Source organism: Pseudorasbora parva, chromosome 21 (genome assembly GCF_024679245.1).
Source record: "Pseudorasbora parva isolate DD20220531a chromosome 21, ASM2467924v1, whole genome shotgun sequence".
In the NCBI taxonomy this organism is placed as follows: Eukaryota; Metazoa; Chordata; class Actinopteri; order Cypriniformes; family Gobionidae; genus Pseudorasbora; species Pseudorasbora parva.
Genome location: NC_090192.1, coordinates 13,033,332 through 13,056,694, shown reverse-complemented (window position 1 = coordinate 13,056,694; position 23,363 = coordinate 13,033,332). Strand labels below are relative to the sequence as shown.

At 37.7% G+C, this 23,363-nt stretch overlaps 1 protein-coding gene and 1 long non-coding RNA gene across 3 annotated transcripts in view; one reads left to right on the top strand and one right to left on the bottom strand.

Moving 5' to 3' along the window:
* The window catches only part of grid1b (glutamate receptor, ionotropic, delta 1b), a 741,339-nt gene that overhangs the window by 522,179 nt on the left and 195,797 nt on the right, over positions 1-23,363 (bottom strand).
* LOC137055812 (uncharacterized) lies at positions 942-21,403 on the top strand. 2 transcript variants are annotated; one of them, XR_010900085.1, is made up of 5 exons: positions 942-1,215; positions 1,750-1,810; positions 1,908-2,056; positions 8,611-8,802; positions 19,666-21,403. It is a non-coding gene; the product is annotated as an uncharacterized lncRNA (long non-coding RNA). The 2 variants fall into 2 exon arrangements; XR_010900084.1 differs by having other exon boundaries at positions 8,568-8,802.

Genomic DNA, 23,363 nt, shown 5'->3' with positions numbered 1-23,363 from the left:
GAACAAATGGATTCCAGTCTACTGCATGATAACATAAACAGTTCCTCTTGAAATGAGTGTGGTCTGATTAATGTATCTCTTTGCACTCACCTAAAAATAGAGCCAGCAGGACCAATTACCCTCTATTTGCCACCTGGGAAGGCTGAACTCAAGCCAACAGCCTCTTCATGCCATACTGGGAATGAGCTAAGCGATCAGTCAGAACCCACACACTTCCACCAACTGTGCATTGCATGTCTCAGAAAAATAAGGATACAGATGTTTTCCGGTTATCTGCAGATATCTTTTCAGCCTTTTCAGCAAATGTGACTTACGACCAAGACTTATTCATCCGCCAGAGATAAGAGGACAGCAACTATTTTCTATTTCCTTTGACAGCACAGTGATTTATTTTCCCAAAGCCTTTTGTAAAACAAAGAGTGTTCTGTGAGATTAAATGGAGTTAAAATGTCTTCTTTAGAGCAGTGATTAATACAATTAAAAACCTGCAAATTAGTTTCTGTATTAGTGTAAAAACTGCAATGATTTAAAAGAGCTAAATGTTGCATAACAGACAGCTTTAATGCATGTGTGTGTGTGTGTGTGTGTGTGTGTGTGTGTGTGTGTGTGTGTGTGTGTGTGTGTGTGTGTGTGTGTGTGCGCCTATGTGTATTACGGGGACATTTCACCTGAATACACGCCACATTATGAGGACATTTTGAATTATGAGGACAGGGCCGATGTCCTCATAATTCTAACAGTGTAGAAGTGTTTCTATACATAGGGGGAGCTAAAATCCAGAATTTCAGCTAAAGTCCTTATAATTCACATAGACCTGATTTTGTGTATCAGCTGTGTATCAAAACAGCGCCCCTGGACGTGGGTCTGCGGTACTGCACCCCTCATAAATATTCACTCTCGTGTAAGGAATCGGAGCTTCTGATTGGCTGACCGCCTGAAGTCCTCATAATGTCGGAATTTCTCAGACCCAGTGTGTACATCTAGTTTCCTTATACAAGTGGATTTATGTAATTTACTCATTATTTAAGCATTATTGTCTACAATTGATGAACTGTCAAATATATTTTTTAACGTAGAGTGATCCCTCGATGAAATGTAATCCTTAAATATATTATAATATCATATAATCGGTTAATTTCCTGTTTGGACCGGATTGAAACCACCTGAGAAAACTTCTGTGATTTGGACCTGTTTGAAGCAACTATTAAAAGAAAGGTAAGTTAATCTGCTGTTTAATCGCTTGTGGCTCATTTTGGCTTGTTTGTGTGTGTTTTATAAGGTATTTTCTGCTCGTTTTACAGTCAGAAAGCAACTAGCACCTGATGCTAACGGGGCTAGCATAGAGTCATTCTGATCCCAGACTGTAAGGAGAGAATCAGAGATGCTTGTCATATTTAACTTGTTTTAGATTCCAATATAATTGTAAATAACTTATTTTGAGCACATACATCAGTCTAGCCATCGTAACAATGCGTTGTCATGACTACAATCTGTGAAGGGGATAAAGTATCCTGACATGCTACTGTAAATAGTACTGTAGTTTGATGTTAGCTCAGTTTAAAGTTACTATTATTATCATTTTTAAGAAACTAGGAAATCAATATATGCTTTTATTCCTCCTGAATGTAATAAAATATACTCTGTACCAATAGAACTGTAAGTATTAATGTTTATAATGAAAACAATCTTGCTGAATAATGTTAAATTAAATGCAATGGTCATAATTATAGATGTTTTTCTTTATGACAGCAGACACATCAGATAATGCGCTGGAGGAGGCTGTACAGTTTTCCCTTCAGAAGAGAGAATGGTCTGATAGAGCTAAGTTTAAGTGAAAATATTTTGTTTAATAAAGCTGTGCCAGATACATATGTTGTTTACAGTGATGTTTTTTTTCTGTTGTTCAGTTGTACTGAGTTTGAGAAGGCAGATTTCCTGCTGGAATACAGACGAGACTCATAAGCAAAGAAGAATGAGAGCGGAGGCAAAGAACATATCTTTATGACGCTCTGAAAGTGTTCATCTTTGAGCTTCATTATGATGGAAAACTCCTCTGGTAAGTGTTTGATGTGTATGTAAGTTTGTAATTATGGCCCTGTTTACAATAGGGATGCACCGATATGAACATTTTGCCCGATAATGATAATTATTTATATCAGAAAGCCGATAACCAATATATTGACCTATACCTAAATACAAATTTTTACATACTTTGAGCACCTGATTACAAAAACTAAAGGCTCACCATAAAAAAAAAGCCATATCCCAAACACTTTAACATAAATCAAACATATGGAGTATTTATTACTAGTGTAAGATTCCTTAACTTTTAAAATTAGTTTTACACTCCTATGGCCAATTCTGTATAATAAAACAAATTGTACCACTTTACAATAAGGAACAAATGAGACCTCATTGTAAAGTGTTACCAAAAACACCCACTGCCTAACAACAACAAAAAAAAAACTAAATAATGCAAACAAGTCATTGGCCAGCATGAATTAGGCTATAAAGAATCAAAATGCATGTGCCATGGATAAGTCTCCACGTTGCTACCAGGTTATTTACTCAACAGAACACATCCTGTATACGATAATGCAGATATTTGAACAAAATCAACATGGTATTGCAACTTATATTTGCACAAAATCACACACAGATGATCTAAGTTATGTAGTCAGAATAGCGCTCTTCCTATGAAACACAACAACTAAACCCGAAGACTTTACAACTTATTACATTAGTGTATACTATTATAATGTAATATGACAACCCCAATCATATGTTATTAATGTTGTGCATTGCTACAGAGCGTGCGCTAAAGATTAAGATGATCACTCGTACAATGATGTGCTGCGGGTTATTAACTCAATGAAACACGCTATATTGCTTATATCTGCAAAAAATTACACAAATGCTCAAGTGAAGCTTTGACTAAGTTACATGCTAATCTGTGTAACTCCTGTTGTAGAATTGCCCTTCTGCAACAACACACTGAAACACAACAGCTAATCCCAAAGAATTAACAGCATTTTATTACAAGAGTGTTCTCAGTGTAATGTTATGTATAGGACAGTCCCAGTAGTTATTAATGTTGTGCATCACTGTTTTAGCAGTACGTGCTGAAGCTAAAGATGATCAACGGTACTATAAAGCGCTTTACTCCAACGTTAATTAACTCAACCAAACGCATCCTATAGAGCTCTGGAGGTCACGTGACCCATTCTGTTTTTTGGCAGGGAAGAACAGCCGGCGCCAGCTCGAGTTTCAAGGCAGTTCACTGCGCACTTTCATTCCAAAAGACATACGCTGCGTCCCAATTCGCCTACTTATACTACGTCCTAAAAGTATACTCTTTTTGTGAACAAAAGTATATACTTTTGAGTGTGTAGCAGAAGAGTATGCAAGTTTTGGGACATACTACTTTATTATCTTTAACGGACTCTGTTGCTTAGTTATGTGCATCATATCACAGTTTAAACTGGCGTCAATCATCTTCACAGTTCAAATCCTCCACATTAATTTCCTGCCATATCGGAGAGAAATGTAAATACTGATAATTGATCACTCAAACCCCTTTATATAAACCTCTCTACTAGGGATGCTCATTTCGGTTAATTTTCCCGACCGACAAGCGATGCTTATTAATCGATTATTAACAGTTAACTGATAAGATTATAATATTGAATTAGCATTACATAAAAATACAACCGACGAGTATCTGTGACCCGTTAAAAATACTTTTTTCACGTTTTTATTTTATTGTGCAAACAGCAGAACACAGTACAGCTCAACAATAGAACCTAGATTCACACTAGAGCAGAGCCCGACTTTTTTACGCCCCTAGGGCCGGACTTCGGGCTAATTTTCACGTCATACCTAAATGTGGGCCAGGCTTCGGACCTTTTTAGGCTTCTCATTTGTTTTATATTTATTTGATTAATTAAAAGGAACAATGAGATGTGCTGCACTGGTGGAAACATCATGAGACCATGATAGCTTACTCGACTGTCAAGACATGCTCGCTCAGGGTTATAGAGTCCAGCGCCAGCAGCAGCGCGCGTTTCTTCAGCAGCTGCTAGAGTTAGGTCCTTTTTACAAATGATTTCTTCATTCATTTTCTCTGACCAGGTATCTTAAACCACGTGTAAATTTTACTCCTGGCAAATGGTTAAATAATAAACGTGTGTGAGAGCGTGTTATGGGCTATAGGTTGTAGTCAGATAGATATGATGGAGCTGGAACACGCATCGCCGCAAATGAGTAAAGCAAGCCAACGCAAATGGTCGTAGTCTAAGTCTTAGATGCTCAAAAACACAATCATCTTCAATAAAAATTAATAAATGATCTTACCAGTGCTTCGCTCTTTCATTTTGCGGTCTTTGAGCTGCTGAATAAAATGCATCTTGAATCTTTTGCTTTCGTTGCTGTGAACTCCGTTAAATATAGGCTATACCGCGGGAATTTAAGATCTGATTTATATTCATTTTGCAGAGGTGTAAGGTATAATACAAACTGCATGTTCTTTTATTTTTTTATTTGTTTAGATTGTTTAGCTCGTTTCGTTTGTGAGTGCCGTTGCGAGCAGCATCAGCCTGCCTCAGCTCGTCAAAAATGCCTTTTTAATGTGGAGGTAATATTATAGTAGGCTAAATTAACTAACATTGTGATACTTGAAGTGTTTTAAATCTATGGATTTTATTATAGGCAAGACAAGTCAATAGTTGATTTGAGAGGCTAAATTGATTAAACATGCGGTTTACTCACTGTTGGCCACTGGCCACTTGGTCGTCACTTAAAAAAATGTAAACTTTAATTTAACAAACAAAAAATTGCTCTAAACATTTTTCTAAATTAACTTAACAATGAAACGAAACAAAATATAACTACTTTGACATTAAAAACAAAACTGAACTATTTTAATGGCTGCAACAATGTAAGCTAATGTAAGCCCCCCCTTACATTACATTTTAAAAAAAGTGATTCCAATCATATCAAGCAATTCAAAACCATCATGATGAATACTGCGCATCTGAAGTGTCTCAGCTGAAGGAAAATTACATGATCTATCAGCTTATATATATCGGCATAATTTTCATATCGGATTGATAACGTTAACATTAATAATGTCCATTTATTGGATGATAACGATATGGTGGCAATAAATTGTGCATCCCTAATTTACACCTGGTATTAAGATGCGTTTTGGTCGATCGGATCTCGAGTAGATGAGGGACACACATTCCCGTTTACACTTGGTGTTTTAGTCAGTCTCTTTTATTCATTTTCAACCACTTCTGTCCTGGTTTCTTCAAAGGGAGGGTGTATGGGTGAGTAAATGTATGGGCTTTTTCGGGTCTTTTGTTCTAATGGACAAAAATTATCTCACGCAATTTACACATGAACGTGACCGGAGACCAGCCGAACACTATGAATGTGTCAGAAATCAAGAAATGGTGAGAGAGAACATTGTGCTCTACGTTTTTTCTCTTGGGTAACTTGGGTAATTAGCTGACTGTCTTGCACACGTCCTGTAATGTTTACGCTAGGGATGAACTGATACCACTTTTCCAGAACGAACTTCCAACTTACCAATAGTACCAATAACTTGTATTTTCATTGCATTTTTCATTTTTAAAAATAATGAATAGAGAAACCAAAAGAATATGAATCAAATTGAGTTGGCTTAGCAAATAGATATCCTTCAGTTATTTGTATGCCTAATTATGCCTGTTAAACTGTATTATAGGAGCTACAGTTACTTCCACTGTTCATGCTATTGCTGTATCACAGGCCCGGCTCCAGCTTTGAGATGCAGGGTGGGCCCATTGAAATTCCTGGGGGCCAGACTTTATTTTAGACATTATTTTTCCCCATAACAACTTAATTTTATAACAAAAGAGGCAGGACTTGAAAGTAACTCCCTATATTTGCAGGGCTCAATATATATATATATATATATATATATATATATATATATATATATATATATATATATATATATATATATATAGTACAGGCCAAAAGTTTGGACACATTACTATTTGTAATGTTTTTGAAAGAAGTTTCTTCTGCTCATCAACCCTGCATTTATTTGATCAAAAATACAGAAAAAAATTAATATTGTGATATATTATTACAATTTAAAATATTTGTTTTTCAATTTATTCTACTTTAAATGATGATTTATTTCTGTGATCAAAGCTGAATGTTCAGGATGGTTCCTCCAGTCTTCAGTGATCATGATCCTTCAGAAATCATTCTCAGATGAGGATTCATTAGGAGTGTTGGAAACAGTTCTGCTGACTAATATTATTTCATAACCTGTGGTATGTTTTTATAATACTTTGATGAATAAAAAGTAAAAAAATAAAAATAAAAAAAATAAGCAAATGTTTTAAAAATAGAAATCTTTTGTAACAACTGTATACAATACTGGTCAGTCATTTGGGGTCAGTCATTTTTTTATTTCTTTTTTTTAATAAATCAATAATTTTATTCAGCAAGGATGTGTTAAATTGATAAAAAGTGATAGTAAAGGAGATTTATATTATTTGAAAATATGTTTTTATTTTGAATAAATGCAGTTCTTTTGAACCTTTTATTCATCAAATATATTAGTCAGCAGAACTGTTTCCAACACTCATAATAAATCAGAATATGAGAATGATTTCTGAAGGATCATGATCACTGAAGACTGGAGAAACCATCCTGAAAAATCAGCTTTGATCACAGAAATAAATCAGCATTTAAAGTAGAATACATTGAAAAACAAATATTTTAAATTGTAATAATATATCACAATATTAATTTTTGTTCTGTATTTTTGATCAAATAAATGCAGGCTTGATGAGCAGAAGAAACTTCTTTCAAAAACATTACAAATAGTAACGTGTCCAAACTTTTGGCCTGTTTTGTAAATTTTTAAATAACCTTCAACTACAACATTATAGAGTAATACAAAATACACAAAAATTAAAATAAACTTAGAGGTTCCTAGGACAATTAATAGGAAACATGCCTAGTTGGGCTGTCGAAATTATTTGTTTTTTTGATGCATCGCAATGCAGACAAGGACGATTCGGTATCAGTTCAGTAATAGACCATAACCTATTATAATGTACTGACGCTTTTCTGCCATCATTTGTCGTGTATGTGCATTGTCGCGGTAGCATAGAAAGGCAGAGGGAGGCGAGACACGAGTGTGAGTAGTTAAAAATGCTCCAACTATTTTAAAAGCAGACATCTGGGCACATTTCGGATTTTTTGAACAACCTGGTGAGCACGACCTGGAGAACACACGTGCTGTGTGTAAATTATGTCACGCACAAATAAAATGTGCATGGGGTAATACCACTAACTTGAGAAACCACGTCAGCCATTTTCATCGTGAGCTGTTAACGCCGGTCAGTGACAAGGTGGACCCAGCTCAGCCAAAAATCTAATTATATCAACGTTCGAGTTCTTAATGGGCCTGTTTACACCTGGTCATTTCATGCATTTTTACAGATTAGATATATCTGATTTATCAAAACGATTTATTTACATTTGGTCACAAAACGTTTTATGTTTATACATTTTGTTTCATATTTGATACATTCAAGAAGTGTGTTTTCTTTGAGCAGGTAAAATAAAAGGTTCAGTTCATATAACTGACTGACAAAATGATATACATGAGGAAGAAGTGCATCGTCAGTGCAGTGTGCTGAATCGTGTTATCGAACCGAATCGATGGCATGATAATCATAATCGAATCGAACCGAACCGTGAGACCAGTGTAGGTTCACACCCTTAATGCCTAGCCTAGTCAAAGACTCAAGAGAAGATCAAAACCCTAAAATAACTGATCAATAAAGTCAGAGGTGAACAGTATTTTTAAATGTATTAACTGTCATATCTGTGTCTTCTTATGTCAAATAAAAATTGTACATCTTATATTAAAATGTAATGTAACCTTCAACCTTTTTTTATTTGCATATACAATGTATTTTTAATCCAAATGTGTCCTGGTGAGTGGGTTAGCAGTCAAGAGCATGCAACAGAAGTCTGTGTAATTATGGGCCATAATTTTCAGCGATGTCTGAAAAACGTCAGCTCAATCCACTCTGCGTGTTTCGCTCATCAGCTTGTGCACAGCAGCTATAGTATGGATATTTAATTTTGTTTAATATTCTGTTAATTAGATGCATTTATTTCTCTGGTATTTTGGGCTGATACCGATACTGGTATCGAAGCATCTCTAGTTTCCACATTAGGTCATTCAGCGGAGAGCAGGCGGTCTTTTGTGACTGTTTGAACACATTCAACCACACAGACGTTACACTACGAAAGCAATCTGGTCGAATGAGTTTTCCAACTTCTGGAAGTGGTTGAAAGTTGACAAGCTCAAAATGTTTTAAACCCCATTTACACCTGTGTTGAGCATTATCCACTTTTGATCCGATCGTCCAAAACACATCTTAATACCAAACGCTATTAAACTATTAAATGATTGGTGATCACAAAGAATTTCATTCAATTTCAAATAGATTTTCATCACTGATATTGTCTTTTTTTGTGTCTAACAGGAATAAGAATTCTTAATTGAAAGTTGAATTGTCATTTATTTAGTGTTGATCAGCCCGAGATGACAGTTCCCTTTGGATGACTTGTAATCTCTGAACATATGAATCCAAACAACTGGATGAAGACGATCCGTGTGGATAGAAAAACTTCACGTTTGCCTATCTGCTGTAAGGAGCATCTGTCCTGGTGAAGATATCACACAATTACGGCGATTCTGAGTGGCCAAGGAAATGCACGGTACTGTAAACTTTACATAACCTATTTAGCATTTGTAAGATTATTTTAAAGATTCATATTATCCAAGGTAATGTTCCTGACTTTAAATGCATCACAGTATGTCAGGTGTGTGTGGCTTACACGTTTTGTGAGGACCTTATCATAAGATGATGTTCCTGATGTTTGGCCTGACTGAAGAACCTCAGTGTTGTGTGTGTGTGTGTGTGTGTGGCTTACACCTGGGTTATGAGGACACATGATTTATGAGGACATTATCATAAGATGATGTTCCTGATGTTTGGCCTGACTGAAGAACCTCAGTGTTGTGTGTGTGTGTGTGTGTGTGGCTTACACCTGGGTTATGAGGACACATGATTTATGAGGACATTATCATAAGATGATGTTCCTGATGTTTTAGTTGACTGAAGAACCTCAGTGTTGTGTGTGTGTGTGTGTGTGGCTTACACCTGGGTTATGAGGACACATGATTTATGAGGACATTATCATAAGATGATGTTCCTGATGTTTTAGTTGACTGAAGAACCTCAGTGTTGTGTGTGTGTGTGTGTGTGTGTGGCTTACACCTGGGTTATGAGGACACATGATTTATAAGGACATTCTCATAAGATGATGTTCCTGATGTTTGGCCTGACTGAAGAACCTCAGTGTTGTGTGTGTGTGTGTGTGGCTTACACCTGGGTTATGAGGACACATGATTTATGAGGACATTATCATAAGATGATGTTCCTGATGTTTGACTTGACTGAAGAACCTCAGTGTTGTGTGTGTATGTGTGTGTGTGGCTTACACCTGGGTCATGATGACACATGATTTATGAGGACATTATCATAAGATGATGTTCCTGATGTTTGACTTGACTGAAGAACCTCAGTGGTGAGTGTGTGTGTGTTACTGTGACCTGATACGCTGAAAACACCAGATCAGAAGCTGTTTGCATGAGCAAAGTGTGCGCTTCTCTTTTACATAAATATGCAGAAACAGAATACTTATTTCATTTCAGCAATGTAAAAAATTTAATTTTTGGTTCATTATCAGTTTCATAATAAACCAAACATCTTTTTTTTTACATTTTTCAGCATTCTCAGTTTCTTTGAAGTTGTGTTTTACTCAATTGCTTTGGCAAAGCATCTGTCAGTCAAACTAAAATCTGGTAAAATCGGGGCAGATTAGAATGTGGCGGGCCGCCGGACTATAGGTTAACGATAACTTTTACTACCTACTTCTGTTATGATCAGGGATAGGGTTAGCCAGACTAGAGGTTAACTATAATTTGTACTACCTACTTCTGTTATGATCAGGGTAAGGGTTAGCCAGACTATAGGTCTACTATAACTTTTACTACCTACTTCTGTTATGATCAGGGTCAGGGTTAGCCAGACTAGAGGTTAACTATAACTTTTACTACCTACTTCTGTCATGATCAGGGTTAGGGTTAGCCAGACTAGAGGTTAACTATAACTTTTACTACCTACTTCTGTTATGATCAGGGTTAGGGTTAGACAGACTAGAGGTTAACTATAACTTTTACTACCTACTTCTGTTATGATCAGGGTCAGGGTTAGCCAGACTAGAGGTTAACTATAACTTTTACTACCTACTTCTGTTATGATCAGGGTCAGGGTTAGCCAGACTAGAGGTTAACTATAACTTTTACTACCTACTTCTGTCATGATCAGGGTTAGGGTTAGCCAGACTAGAGGTTAACTATAACTTTTACTACCTACTTCTGTTATGATCAGGGTCAGGATTAGCCAGACTAGAGGTTAACTATAACTTTTACTACCTACTTCTGTCATGATCAGGGTTAGGGTTAGCCAGACTAGAGGTTAACTATAACTTTTACTACCTACTTCTGTTATGATCAGGGTTAGGGTTAGACAGACTAGAGGTTAACTATAACTTTTACTCCCTACTTCTGTTATGATCAGGGTTAGGGTTAGACAGACTAGAGGTTAACTATAACTTTTACTACCTACTTCTGTTATGATCAGGGTTAGGGTTAGCCAGACTAGAGGTTAACTATAATTTGTACTACCTACTTCTGTTATGATCAGGGTAAGGGTTAGCCAGACTATAGGTCTACTATAACTTTTACTACCTACTTCTGTTATGATCAGGGTTAGGGTTAGCCAGACTAGAGGTTAACTATAACTTTTACTACCTACTTCTGTAATGATCAGGGTTAGGGTTAGCCAGACTAGAGGTTAACTATAACTTTTACTACCTACTTCTGTTATGATCAGGGTTAGGGTTAGCCAGACTAGAGGTTAACTATAACTTTTACTACCTACTTCTGTTATGATCAGGGTTAGGGTTAGACAGACTAGAGGTTAACTATAACTTTTACTACCTACTTCTGTTATGATCAGGGTTAGGGTTAGACAGACTAGAGGTTAACTATAACTTTTACTCCCTACTTCTGTTATGATCAGGGTTAGGGTTAGACAGACTAGAGGTTAACTATAACGTTTACTACCTACTTCTGTTATGATCAGGGTTAGGGTTAGCCAGACTAGAGGTTAACTATAATTTGTACTACCTACTTCTGTTATGATCAGGGTAAGGGTTAGCCAGACTATAGGTCTACTATAACTTTTACTACCTACTTCTGTTATGATCAGGGTCAGGGTTAGCCAGACTAGAGGTTAACTATAACTTTTACTACCTACTTATGTCATGATCAGGGTTAGGGTTAGCCAGACTAGAGGTTAACTATAACTTTTACTCCCTACTTCTGTTATGATCAGGGTTAGGGTTAGACAGACTAGAGGTTAACTATAACTTTTACTACCTACTTCTCTTATGATCAGGGTTAGGGTTAGCCAGACTAGAGGTTAACTATAACTTTTACTACCTACTTCTGTCATGATCAGGGTTAGGGTTAGCCAGACTATAGGTCTACTATAACTTTTACTGCCTACTTCTGTTATGATCAGGATTAGGATTAGACAGACTAGAGGTTAACTATAACTTTTACTACCTACTTCTGTCATGATCAGGGTTAGGGTTAGCCAGACTAGAGGTTAACTATAACTTTTACTACCTACTTCTGTCATGATCAGGGTTAGGGTTAGCCAGACTAGAGGTTAACTATAACTTTTACTACCTACTTCTGTTATGATCAGGGTTAGGGTTAGCCTAACTAGAGGTTAACAATAACTTTTACTACCTACTTCTGTTATGATCAGGGTTAGGGTTAGCCAGACTAGAGGTAAACTATAACTTTTACTACCTACTTCTGTTATGATCAGGGTTAGGGTTAGCCAGACTAGAGGTTAACTATAACTTTTACTACCTTCTTCTGTTATGATCAGGGTTAGGGTTAGCCAGACTAGAGGTTAACTATAACTTTTACTACCTACTTCTGTTATGATCAGGGTTAGGGTTAGCCAGACTAGAGGTTAACTCTAACTTTTACTACCTACTTCTGTTATGAGCAGGGTTAGGGTTAGCCAGACTAGAGGTTAACTATAACTTTTACTACCTACTTCTGTTATGATCAGGGTTAGGGTTAGCCAGACTAGAGGTTAACTATAACTTTTACTACCTACTTCTGTTATGATCAGGATAAGGGGTTAGCCAGACTAGAGGTTAACTATAACTTTTACTACCTACTTCTGTTATGATCAGGGTTAGGGTTAGCCAGACTAGAGGTTAACTATAACTTTTACTACCTACTTCTGTTATGATCAGGGTTAGGGTTAGCCAGACTAGAGGTTAACTATAACTTTTACTACCTACTTCTGTTATGATCAGGGTTAGGGTTAGCCAGACTAGAGGTTAACTATAACTTTTACTACCTACTTCTGTTATGATCAGGGTTAGGGTTAGCCAGACTAGAGGTCTACTATAACTTTTACTACCTACTTCTGTTATGATCAGGATTAGGGTTAGCCAGACTAGAGGTAAACTATAACTTTTACTACCTACTTCTGTTATGATCAGGGTTAGGGTTAGACAGACTAGAGGTTAACTATAACTTTTACTCCCTACTTCTGTTATGATCAGGATTAGGGTTAGCCAGACTAGAGGTTAACAATAACTTTTACTACCTACTTCGGTTATGATCAGGGTTAGGGTTAGCCAGACTAGAGGTTAACTATAACTTTTACTACCTACTTCTGTCATGATCAGGGTTAGGGTTAGCCAGACTATAGGTCTACTATAACTTTTACTACCTACTTCTGTTATGATCAGGGTCAGGGTTAGCCAGCACAGCAAAAACTCCAGTGTTAAATGAACTCTCCTGAGAGTACATGTGAGACCACACTCAAGAGTGTTAAAGTGTTAAAATAAGAGTGTTAAAGTAACACTGAAGCAGTGTTAAAGTTAATAAGATAATTAACTGATTATTGGCAATTATTGAAGATACCTGATGATAACAAGCAGAATCACCAAATGAGAACATCACAATTCACAAGTGGACATATTTTCCATTTGTAATTGCAAAGCAACTCAGACAGTGTGTGTTTGTCCAAAAATCATAAAAATAAAAGAAACTTCACTCACACCTTTAGACACTTTAGACAACTTATCTTCTGTAATTCACACATTTTTGGATCATGAGAGAAACCAGACCTGAAGGAAAGACTCTCTGGCTCAGGATTCAATCCAGGATCTTCTTGTTGTGAGGAGCCAGTGTTTCCCACTGAGACACTGTGCTGCCCTTAATCACAGATATAAGACACACTTTGACTATTTCTGTCAGAGTCAGACGTCTACAGAAGCTCTTACTAAGAATTAACAGAGGTTTAGATGTTGAGGATTTATGGTTCATTTGAAGTCACCATTGTGGAGGGAAGCGTTTGCTTTAGTTGGGCTCTTGGTCCCCGTACGTGTGTTAGCGTTTCTTAGGCTGCTGTAACTGTGTGTGTGAAACACAAGAGTTGTGGCTGAGAAAGCAAAGCTAATGTGACATCAGATGTTGTCAGCTCCTTGTTGATGATAACTAAATCATCAGAAAGTGAGCATCTGATGTTGTTTTTTGTGTTCTTGTTTGGCACAATAGTTATTTGTTTATAGCCTCTATAATCTTGTGAATCTGCATTATTGGCACCAATAGCAATAAAAGGACCACCTATCCTGACGGGTGAGAAAAAAAAGTATGTGTACCCAATGTTTTGAGAAAATATTTCCCATGGTCACACACAGATATCAAGATTTGGCCTATGATTCACAACAATGGTGACAATCAAGCATCAGTTTTGTACTACGAAGCCACCCATCATGCATTGCAGCAGGAAGCGTTTTTGTGTCACCGTTGTTGTGAAACATAGGCCAAACCTTGATGTCTGTGTGTGATCATGGGAAATATTTTCTCAAAACATTGGGTGTATGTACTTTATCATCCTTCAGGATAAGGCTATTGGTGCCAATACTGCAGAGGCTATAAACAAATTACTATTGTACCAAATAAAAACATAATATCAGATGCACACTTTCTGATGATTTAGTTATCATCAACAAGGAGCTGACAACACCTGATGTCACTTTAGCTTTGCTTTCTCAGCCACAACTCTTGTGTTTCACACACACACAGTTACAGCAGCCTCAAAAACGCTAACACACGTACGGGGACCAAGAGCCCAACTAAAGCAAACGCTTCCCTCCACAATGGTGACTTCAAATGAACCATAAATCATCAACATCTAATTATCAGTTAATTTTGTTTTTTATGATTTTTGGATAAACACACTTTGTCTGTGAGTTGCTTTGCAATTACAGATAAAACATATGTCCACAATGAGCAGATTTGAACTAGTGTTTAACCTTGAGGTCCATGAGGGTCTATATCAGACGTGCAGATCACGTCCAAAACAGACGTCATAAAAACTTTCATTCTGGCTCCTCAGTGGACGTCTTTTCAACGTCTGCCTCTAGTGGCAAAGAAATCATTAGAATTATATTGAAAATGCTGGATCTCATGTTAGAATCAACCAGATAAACCCAACTAAGAGACTCTAAATTAGTTGAGTGATTCAGATCAAGTAATGACAACATCAAAACATAACCAACACCAAACAATCAGCTTTTCTCATGGCTTGTCTGACTGTTGGTTACGGCATCAAACAAAATATAACCTTACAAAGTCAAGGGTCAAGAGCCCAAGTTAAACAAACACTGATCACCAAAATGGCCTCATTTGGTAATTCTGTTAACATCAGGTATCTTCAATAATTGCCAATCATCACTCCATTAATCAGTTAATTATCTTATTAACTTTAACACTGCTTCAGTGTTACTTTAACACTCTTACTTTAACACTTTAACACTCTTGAGTGTGGTCTCACATGTACTCTCAGGGGAGTTAATTTAACACTGGAGTTTTTGCTGTGAGACTAGAGGTTAACTATAACTTTTACTACCTACTTCTGTTATGATCAGGGTCAGGGTTAGCCAGACTAGAGGTTAACTATAACTTTTTACTACATATAATTAGGGTTAGGGTTAGCTTTTAACCAGGTATAACTTATCTACTGTATTGTTTGTATTCTCTTTCTATTATGTTTGTCTTCATGTGTATTGGACAGCACTTTGAGTCAACCATGAGTTGTGTTCAAGTGTGTTATTCCATATCCCCGTAATTACGTGTCCTCAAAACCCAGGTATAAGCCACACACACACACACAACACTGAGGTTCTTCAGTCAAGTCAAACATCAGGAACATCATCTTATGATAATGTCCTCATAAATCACGTGTCCTCACAACCCAGGTGTAAGCCACACACACACACAACACTGAGGTTCTTCAGTCAACTAAAACATCAGGAACATCATCTTATGATAATGTCCTCATAAATCATGTGTCCTCATAACCCAGGTGTAAGCCACACACACACACACACACAACACTGAGGTTCTTCAGTCAAGTCAAACATCAGGAACATCATCTTATGATGATGTCCTCATAAATCACGTGTCCTCACAACCCAGGTGTAAGCCACACACACACACAACACTGAGGTTCTTCAGTCAGGTCAAACATCAGAAACATCATCTTATGATAATGTCCTCATAAATCATGTGTCCTCATAACCCAGGTGTAAGCCACACACACACACACACACACAACACTGAGTTTCTTCAATCAAGTCAAACATCAGGAACATCATCTTATGATAATGTCCTCACAAATCATGTGTCCTCATAACCCAGGTGTAAGCCACACACACACACAAAACTGAGGTTCTTCAGTCAAGTCAGACATCAGGAACATCATCTTATGATAATGTCCTCATAAATCATGTGTCCTCATAACCCAGGTGTAAGCCACACACACACACACACAACACTGAGGTTCTTTAGTCAAGTAAAACATCAGGAACATCATCTTATGAGAATGTCCTCATAAATCATGTGTCCTCATAACCCAGGTGTAAGCCACACACACACACTCTCACACACACACACAACACTGAGGTTCTTCAATCAAGTCAAACATCAGGAACATCATCTTATGATAATGTCCTCATAAATCATGTGTCCTCATAACCCAGGTGTAAGCCACACACACACACACAACACTGAGGTTCTTCAGTCAGGCCAAACATCAGGAACATCATCTTATGATAATGTCCTCATAAATCATGTGTCCTCATAACCCAGGTGTAAGCCACACACACACACACACACAACACTGAGGTTCTTCAATCAAGTCAAACAGCAGGAACATCATCTTATGATAATGTCCTCATAAATCATGTGTCCTCATAACCCAGGTGTAAGCCACACACACACACACACACACACAACACTGAGGTTCTTCAGTCAGGCCAAACATCAGGAACATCATCTTATGATAATGTCCTCATAAATCATGTGTCCTCATAACCCAGGTGTAAGCCACACACACACACACACACAACACTGGGGTTCTTCAGTCAGGCCAAACATCAGGAACATCATCTTATGATAATGTCCTTATAAATCATGTGTCCTCATAACCCAGGTGTAAGCCACACACGCATACACACACAAAACCGGGGTTCTTCAGTCAAGTCAAACATCAGGAACATCATCTTATGATAATGTCCTCATAAATCATGTGTCCTCATAACCCAGGTGTAAGCCACACACACACACACAAACTGAGGTTCTTCAGTCAAGTCAAACATCAGGAACATCATCTTATGATAATGTCCTCATAAATCATGTGTCCTCATAACCCAGGTGTAAGCCACACACACACACACAACACTGAGGTTCTTCAGTCAAGTCAAACATCAGGAACATCATCTTATGATAATGTCCTCATAAATCATGTGTCCTCATAACCCAGGTGTAAGCCACACACACACACACACAACACTGAGGTTCTTCAGTCAGGCCAAACATCAGGAACATCATCTTATGATAATGTCCTCATAAATCATGTGTCCTCATAACCCAGGTGTAAGCCACACACACACACATACACACACAACACTGAGGTTCTTCAGTCAAGTCAAACATCAGGAACATCATCTTATGATAATGTCCTCATAAATCATGTGTCCTCATAACCCAGGTGTAAGCCACACACACACACACAACACTGAGGTTCTTCAGTCAGGCCAAACATCAGGAACATCATCTTATGATAATGTCCTCATAAATCATGTGTCCTCATAACCCAGGTGTAAGCCACACACACACACTCACACACACACAACACTGAGGTTCTTCAATCAAGTCAAACAGCAGGAACATCATCTTATGATAATGTCCTCATAAATCATGTGTCCTCATAACCCAGGTGTAAGCCACACACACACACACACACACAACACTGAGGTTCTTCAGTCAGGCCAAACATCAGGAACATCATCTTATGAGAATGTCCTTATAAATCATGTGTCCTCATAACCCAGGTGTAAGCACCACACACACACACACAACACTGGGGTTCTTCAGTCAGGCCAAACATCAGGAACATCATCTTATGATAATGTCCTCATAAATCATGTGTCCTCATAACCCAGGTGTAAGCCACACACACACACACACAACACTGGGGTTCTTCAGTCAGGCCAAACATCAGGAACATCATCTTATGATGATGTCCTTATAAATCATGTGTCCTCATAACCCAGGTGTAAGCCACACACGCATACACACACAAAACCGGGGTTCTTCAGTCAAGTCAAACATCAGGAACATCATCTTATGATAATGTCCTCATAAATCATGTGTCCTCATAACCCAGGTGTAAGCCACACACACACACACACACAAACTGAGGTTCTTCAGTCAAGTCAAACATCAGGAACATCATCTTATGATAATGTCCTCATAAATCATGTGTCCTCATAACCCAGGTGTAACCCACACACACACACACACACAACACTGAGGTTCTTCAGTCAGGCCAAACATCAGGAACATCATCTTATGAGAATGTCCTCATAAATCATGTGTCCTCATAACCCAGGTGTAAGCCACACACACACACTCACACACACACAACACTGAGGTTCTTCAGTCAAGTCAAACAGCAGGAACATCATCTTATGATAATGTCCTCACAAAACACGTGTCCTCATAACCCAGGTGTAAGCCACACACACACACAACACTGAGGTTCTTCAGTCAGGCCAAACATCAGGAACATCATCTTATGAGAATGTCCTTATAAATCATGTGTCCTCACAACCCAGGTGTAAGCCACACACACACACACACAACACTGAGGTTCTTCAGTCAGGCCAAACATCAGGAACATCATCTTATGATAATGTCCTCATAAATCATGTGTCCTCATAACCCAGGTGTAAGCCACACACACACACACACACACAACACTGGGGTTCTTCAGTCAGGCCAAACATCAGGAACATCATCTTATGATAATGTCCTCATAAATCATGTGTCCTCATAACCCAGGTGTAAGCCACACACACACACACACAACACTGGGGTTCTTCAGTCAGGCCAAACATCAGGAACATCATCTTATGATAATGTCCTTATAAATCATGTGTCCTCATAACCCAGGTGTAAGCCACACACGCATACACACACAAAACCGGGGTTCTTCAGTCAAGTCAAACATCAGGAACATCATCTTATGATAATGTCCTCATAAATCACGTGTCCTCACAACCCAGGTGTAAGCCACACACACACACACACAACACTGAGGTTCTTTAGTCAAGTAAAACATCAGGAACATCATCTTATGATAATGTCCTCATAAATCATGTGTCATCATAACCCAGGTGTAAGCCACACACACACACTCACACACACACAACACTGAGGTTCTTCAATCAAGTCAAACATCAGGAACATCATCTTATGATAATGTCCTCATAAATCATGTGTCCTCATAACCCAGGTGTAAGCCACACACACACACACACACACACACAACACTGGGGTTCTTCAGTCAGGCCAAACATCAGGAACATCATCTTATGAGAATGTCCTTATAAATCATGTGTCCTCATAACCCAGGTGTAAGCCACACACACACACACACAACACTGAGGTTCTTCAGTCAACTAAAACATCAGGAACATCATCTTATGATAATGTCCTCATAAATCATGTGTCCTCTTAACCCATGAGTAAGCCACACACACACAACACTGGGGTTCTTCAGTCAAGTCAAACATCAGGAACATCATCTTATGATAATGTCCTCATAAGTCACGTGTCCTCACAAAACACGTCCTCATAACCCAGGTGTAGGCCACACACACACACACACACACACACACACAACAAACACAAGTATTTAACAAACAGCAGCCCATCACTTTTGTCTCCGATTATTAATCAGTTCTAGACTAAAGATGAGGGTGAGGACAGTGGGACGAGTTGGGAGGAAAGGAAGTGGTTTTCACCCCATGGGTTAAAGAATCTGTTTTCCTCTTTTGTAGGGATTCTTGAATCTTCTGAAGGGGCGAGGCAAGAAGAAAACGGCAGATATGGCCTCCAGCGGAGTCTGCAGAACTGAGCACAGTTCACCGGGTAAACTGCAGAGCGTCTGGCTTCAGCAAAACAGCGAGCCTTTGTCAGGAATCAGGGATTATCGCTTACATGAAACTTGCTAAATGTTTGGTAACACTTTATAATAATGTTCAGTTATAAGTCACTTATAAGTTATTAGATAATGATGAACTAATCATTTACAAAACATGACATTCATAAATGACTTAGTAGTATGCTAACATTTTATGACTGTTTTGTTAATTCAGTTATAAGTAATTTATAAGTTATTGGTTAATACATTCATTCATTTTTAGTGGAATGCTATACCATATATTCATATACAAGTGATGTGTATACAATTGTAGTGTACACTTTAGATTAGGGGATGCAGAAAGGGTTGTAAATGAGTTCCACATCACCTGTAGTAGGTGTTGAACACAAGTGTAAGTGCTGACCGGTGAGGGTTCGACCTCTGACACTTCTGCTCATCACCTGATGTGTGTGTCAGAGGACATTAAACCACTTCACATTATCCCAGATCCCACACAGAGGACTGCAGAGATTCAGAACACACTGCAGTCCCCTGACTGGAACAACTCTTCTCAATGATGCTGCTTTAGCATGTGTGTGCAGTTGAACACACACCAGCTGAAAACTTGGATTCATCAATACATTACTGATCATTTACTAATAGTCTGTTCATCATTTGTTCAAGATTAGCCATTGTTTGAGATGACACTAAAACAAGTTTGACATAAGTACTCCAATAATGTTTGTGTTAATTATAGTACATCATCTAATAACTCAAACATCTACTATTGATCTGTTTTGATAATAAACAGCACATTTGTTAATGGTTAGCATATCACTTATTAATCATTAATGAATGTATAGTTATGTTTTGTAAATGATTTAGTTCATCATCTAAACTTATAACTGAACGTTATTATAAAGTGTTACCCATGTTTGTTTTTTCTTCTGTTGCCGCTGCTGTTTATTCTGTTTTGTTCAAATGTATGGCTATGTCTTAAACTTCTGTTGAAAGCTTTAAAGGGATGTTGAAATTGTCTGCCGAAGTGTTTTTTCTGTGCTATTGAACTCATGGCTACCGTCACCCGTCTGCTCACCCACATTCTTCAAAATATCTTCCTTTGTGTTCAGCAGAAGAAAGAAACTCATACAGGTTTAGAAAAAAACATGAGGGGGGACCCTTTCATTTATTTTCAGCAATTTTTGTTAATTATGTTTATGAGAGGTTTTAAGTATCTTGTGATTTATGTAATATTGTCAGGGCAACAGCTGTAATGTTGTAAACGAGCACTAATAAACTTCTTGTTCTCTGAAGGTGTGCACTGTCGTATGTCCTCATGTCTGTTTAAAGGTCATGTGATCACACAAATAGCAGTATAGTGTAAAAGACATAGTTGCATATTCAGATATCAGAATATCATAGTTTAGAATGGTTGTGTGTTGGAGTATGACCCACAGGTGTGGATGTGTTTGCAGTCTCAGTACTGTGTTCATTTGTCCTCATAAATCAGGTGTGTCCTTTTAATGCACAATGCCTTCACGTTTGTGTTTGTGTATTGCAATGTCCCATTAATTCATGTTTGTCCCTCTAATACACATTAATGTCATTTATGTGTGTTGTGTATCCACTGTCCTTATAATTTCGTTTTTTGTCATAGGCGGGGCTTAGACACTTAATTATGTGTCCTCATAATTATGTATATTGTCAGGTGGTAATATTATAAGTTGTGTTGTGTGTATACAAATTCTGAAGAGAAATCTGTGTTGTTTGGCTCAAAACAAAATTTTTAATACCCTCCACATCACTGTAGAGCAAGTGGAAAGGGGTGTCCCTGTAATACACCAAAAAACTGGTTTGGGCTGAAGTGTCCTCATAAACCACATAAACCCGTATAGGTGTGTGTGTGTGTGTGTGTGTGTGTGTGTGTGTGTGTGTGTGTGTGTGTGTGTGTGTGTGTGTAGACTTGTATATAAGATATATATGAAGTCCATCTGATGTTTTTCTTTAAAAAAAAGGTTTTTATTTTATTTTATTTTTTTGTGTCAGACAGGTTAGGTTTCTACCTAAGTGCACATACTTCTGAATGGATTGATGCTGGAATTTAGTGGGTTTAAAGCGAAAATATGTTATGAACTTATACTATATGCGGAGAGCATTCACTCAGTATCATCATCTCATTTTTGACTGCTGTGGATATTAGAGGCTTTTGCATCTGAATTATTACAAAATAAACACAGGAAGTAAAAGTGTGCTGTCTAGATCTGGCTATGCTGTTATTATGTAAGGATAGAGTCAGTAAGTGGATGCAAAATCCATCTTAATAAACTGTGCTAAGACTTAAAGATGAAGTGTGTCATTTTTTGGATGTTAAAACAATTTCTCCCCTCTCTGCTTAATATGCAGAGACAACTTTAAGTAAGTCATTGATTCCTATATGAAAACCGTAACAGTGTGCCTCTGGAGCTTTCAAATGACCATGAAACAGCAACATTGTCTCAACCACTGACTTTAATTTGGTGAAGATGCCAACAAGGTACTCACTATTGGCCAAATGTCATTTCACTATATGAATTTGCAGGCCATAGTTCACCAAATTTTATTGGAATGTAGCAAAAGAAGTCTATAAGTTTTAATGAGTTTCATCCATTGGACTGTCACTGTTTTTTTTTTGTTTTTTTTTAATTTAATTTATTTTTTATGACACTTTCTATGGTGGTCCAGTAGAGCACAACACAACAAAATTGAAAAAGCGTACATAAGTTCACAACACAATGATATAAAGTCACAACTTAAAGAAAAAGGCACAACAGAAAGAAATTAAGCCACAACACAACGTAAATACTCCCGACTACTAGGGGGCTCTCAGAGTGTGGTAAAGTTGCTATTATTCAATAGATTTGCCAGTGTTACAAATATATAAACACTAAAATCTGTTTTAAGTGTGTAACCACTGTATATTGGCATTAAATATCAATTCAAAATCACCTACATGCATTATAGCTGCATATTTATAGGCTACTTGAGAACGCTTTTACTCGCCATCACAGTGCATGATTTATAAGGAAACGTCTGCCAATTCCACCAAGTGGTTGAAAATTCAAATTCTAGTTATGGCTTGATTCTGTTGTGTTGTGGCTAGATTTTGTTGGGCTGTGGCTTGATTTTGTTGTGTTGTGACTTGATTTGGTTGTGTTGTGGCTTGATTCTGTTGTGTTGTGGCTTGATTTTGTTGTGTTGTGGCTTGATTTTGTTGTGTTGTGACTTGATTTGGTTGTGTTGTGACTTGATTTTGTTGTGTTGTGGCTTGATTCTGTTGTGTTGTGACTTGATTTTGTTGTGTTGTGACTTGATTTGGTTGTGTTGTGACTTGATTTTGTTGTGTTGTGGCTTGATTTTGTTGGGCTGTGGCTTGATTCTGTTGTGTTGTGGCTTGATTTTGTTGTGTTGTGGCTTGATTTTGTTGGGCTGTGGCTTGATTTTGTTGGGCTGTGGCTTGATTTTGTTGGGCTGTGGCTTGATTTTGTTGGGCTGTGGCTTGATTTTGTTGTGTTGTGGCTTGATTCTGTTGTGTTGTGGCTTGATTTTGTTGTGTTGTGGCTTGATTCTGTTGTGTTA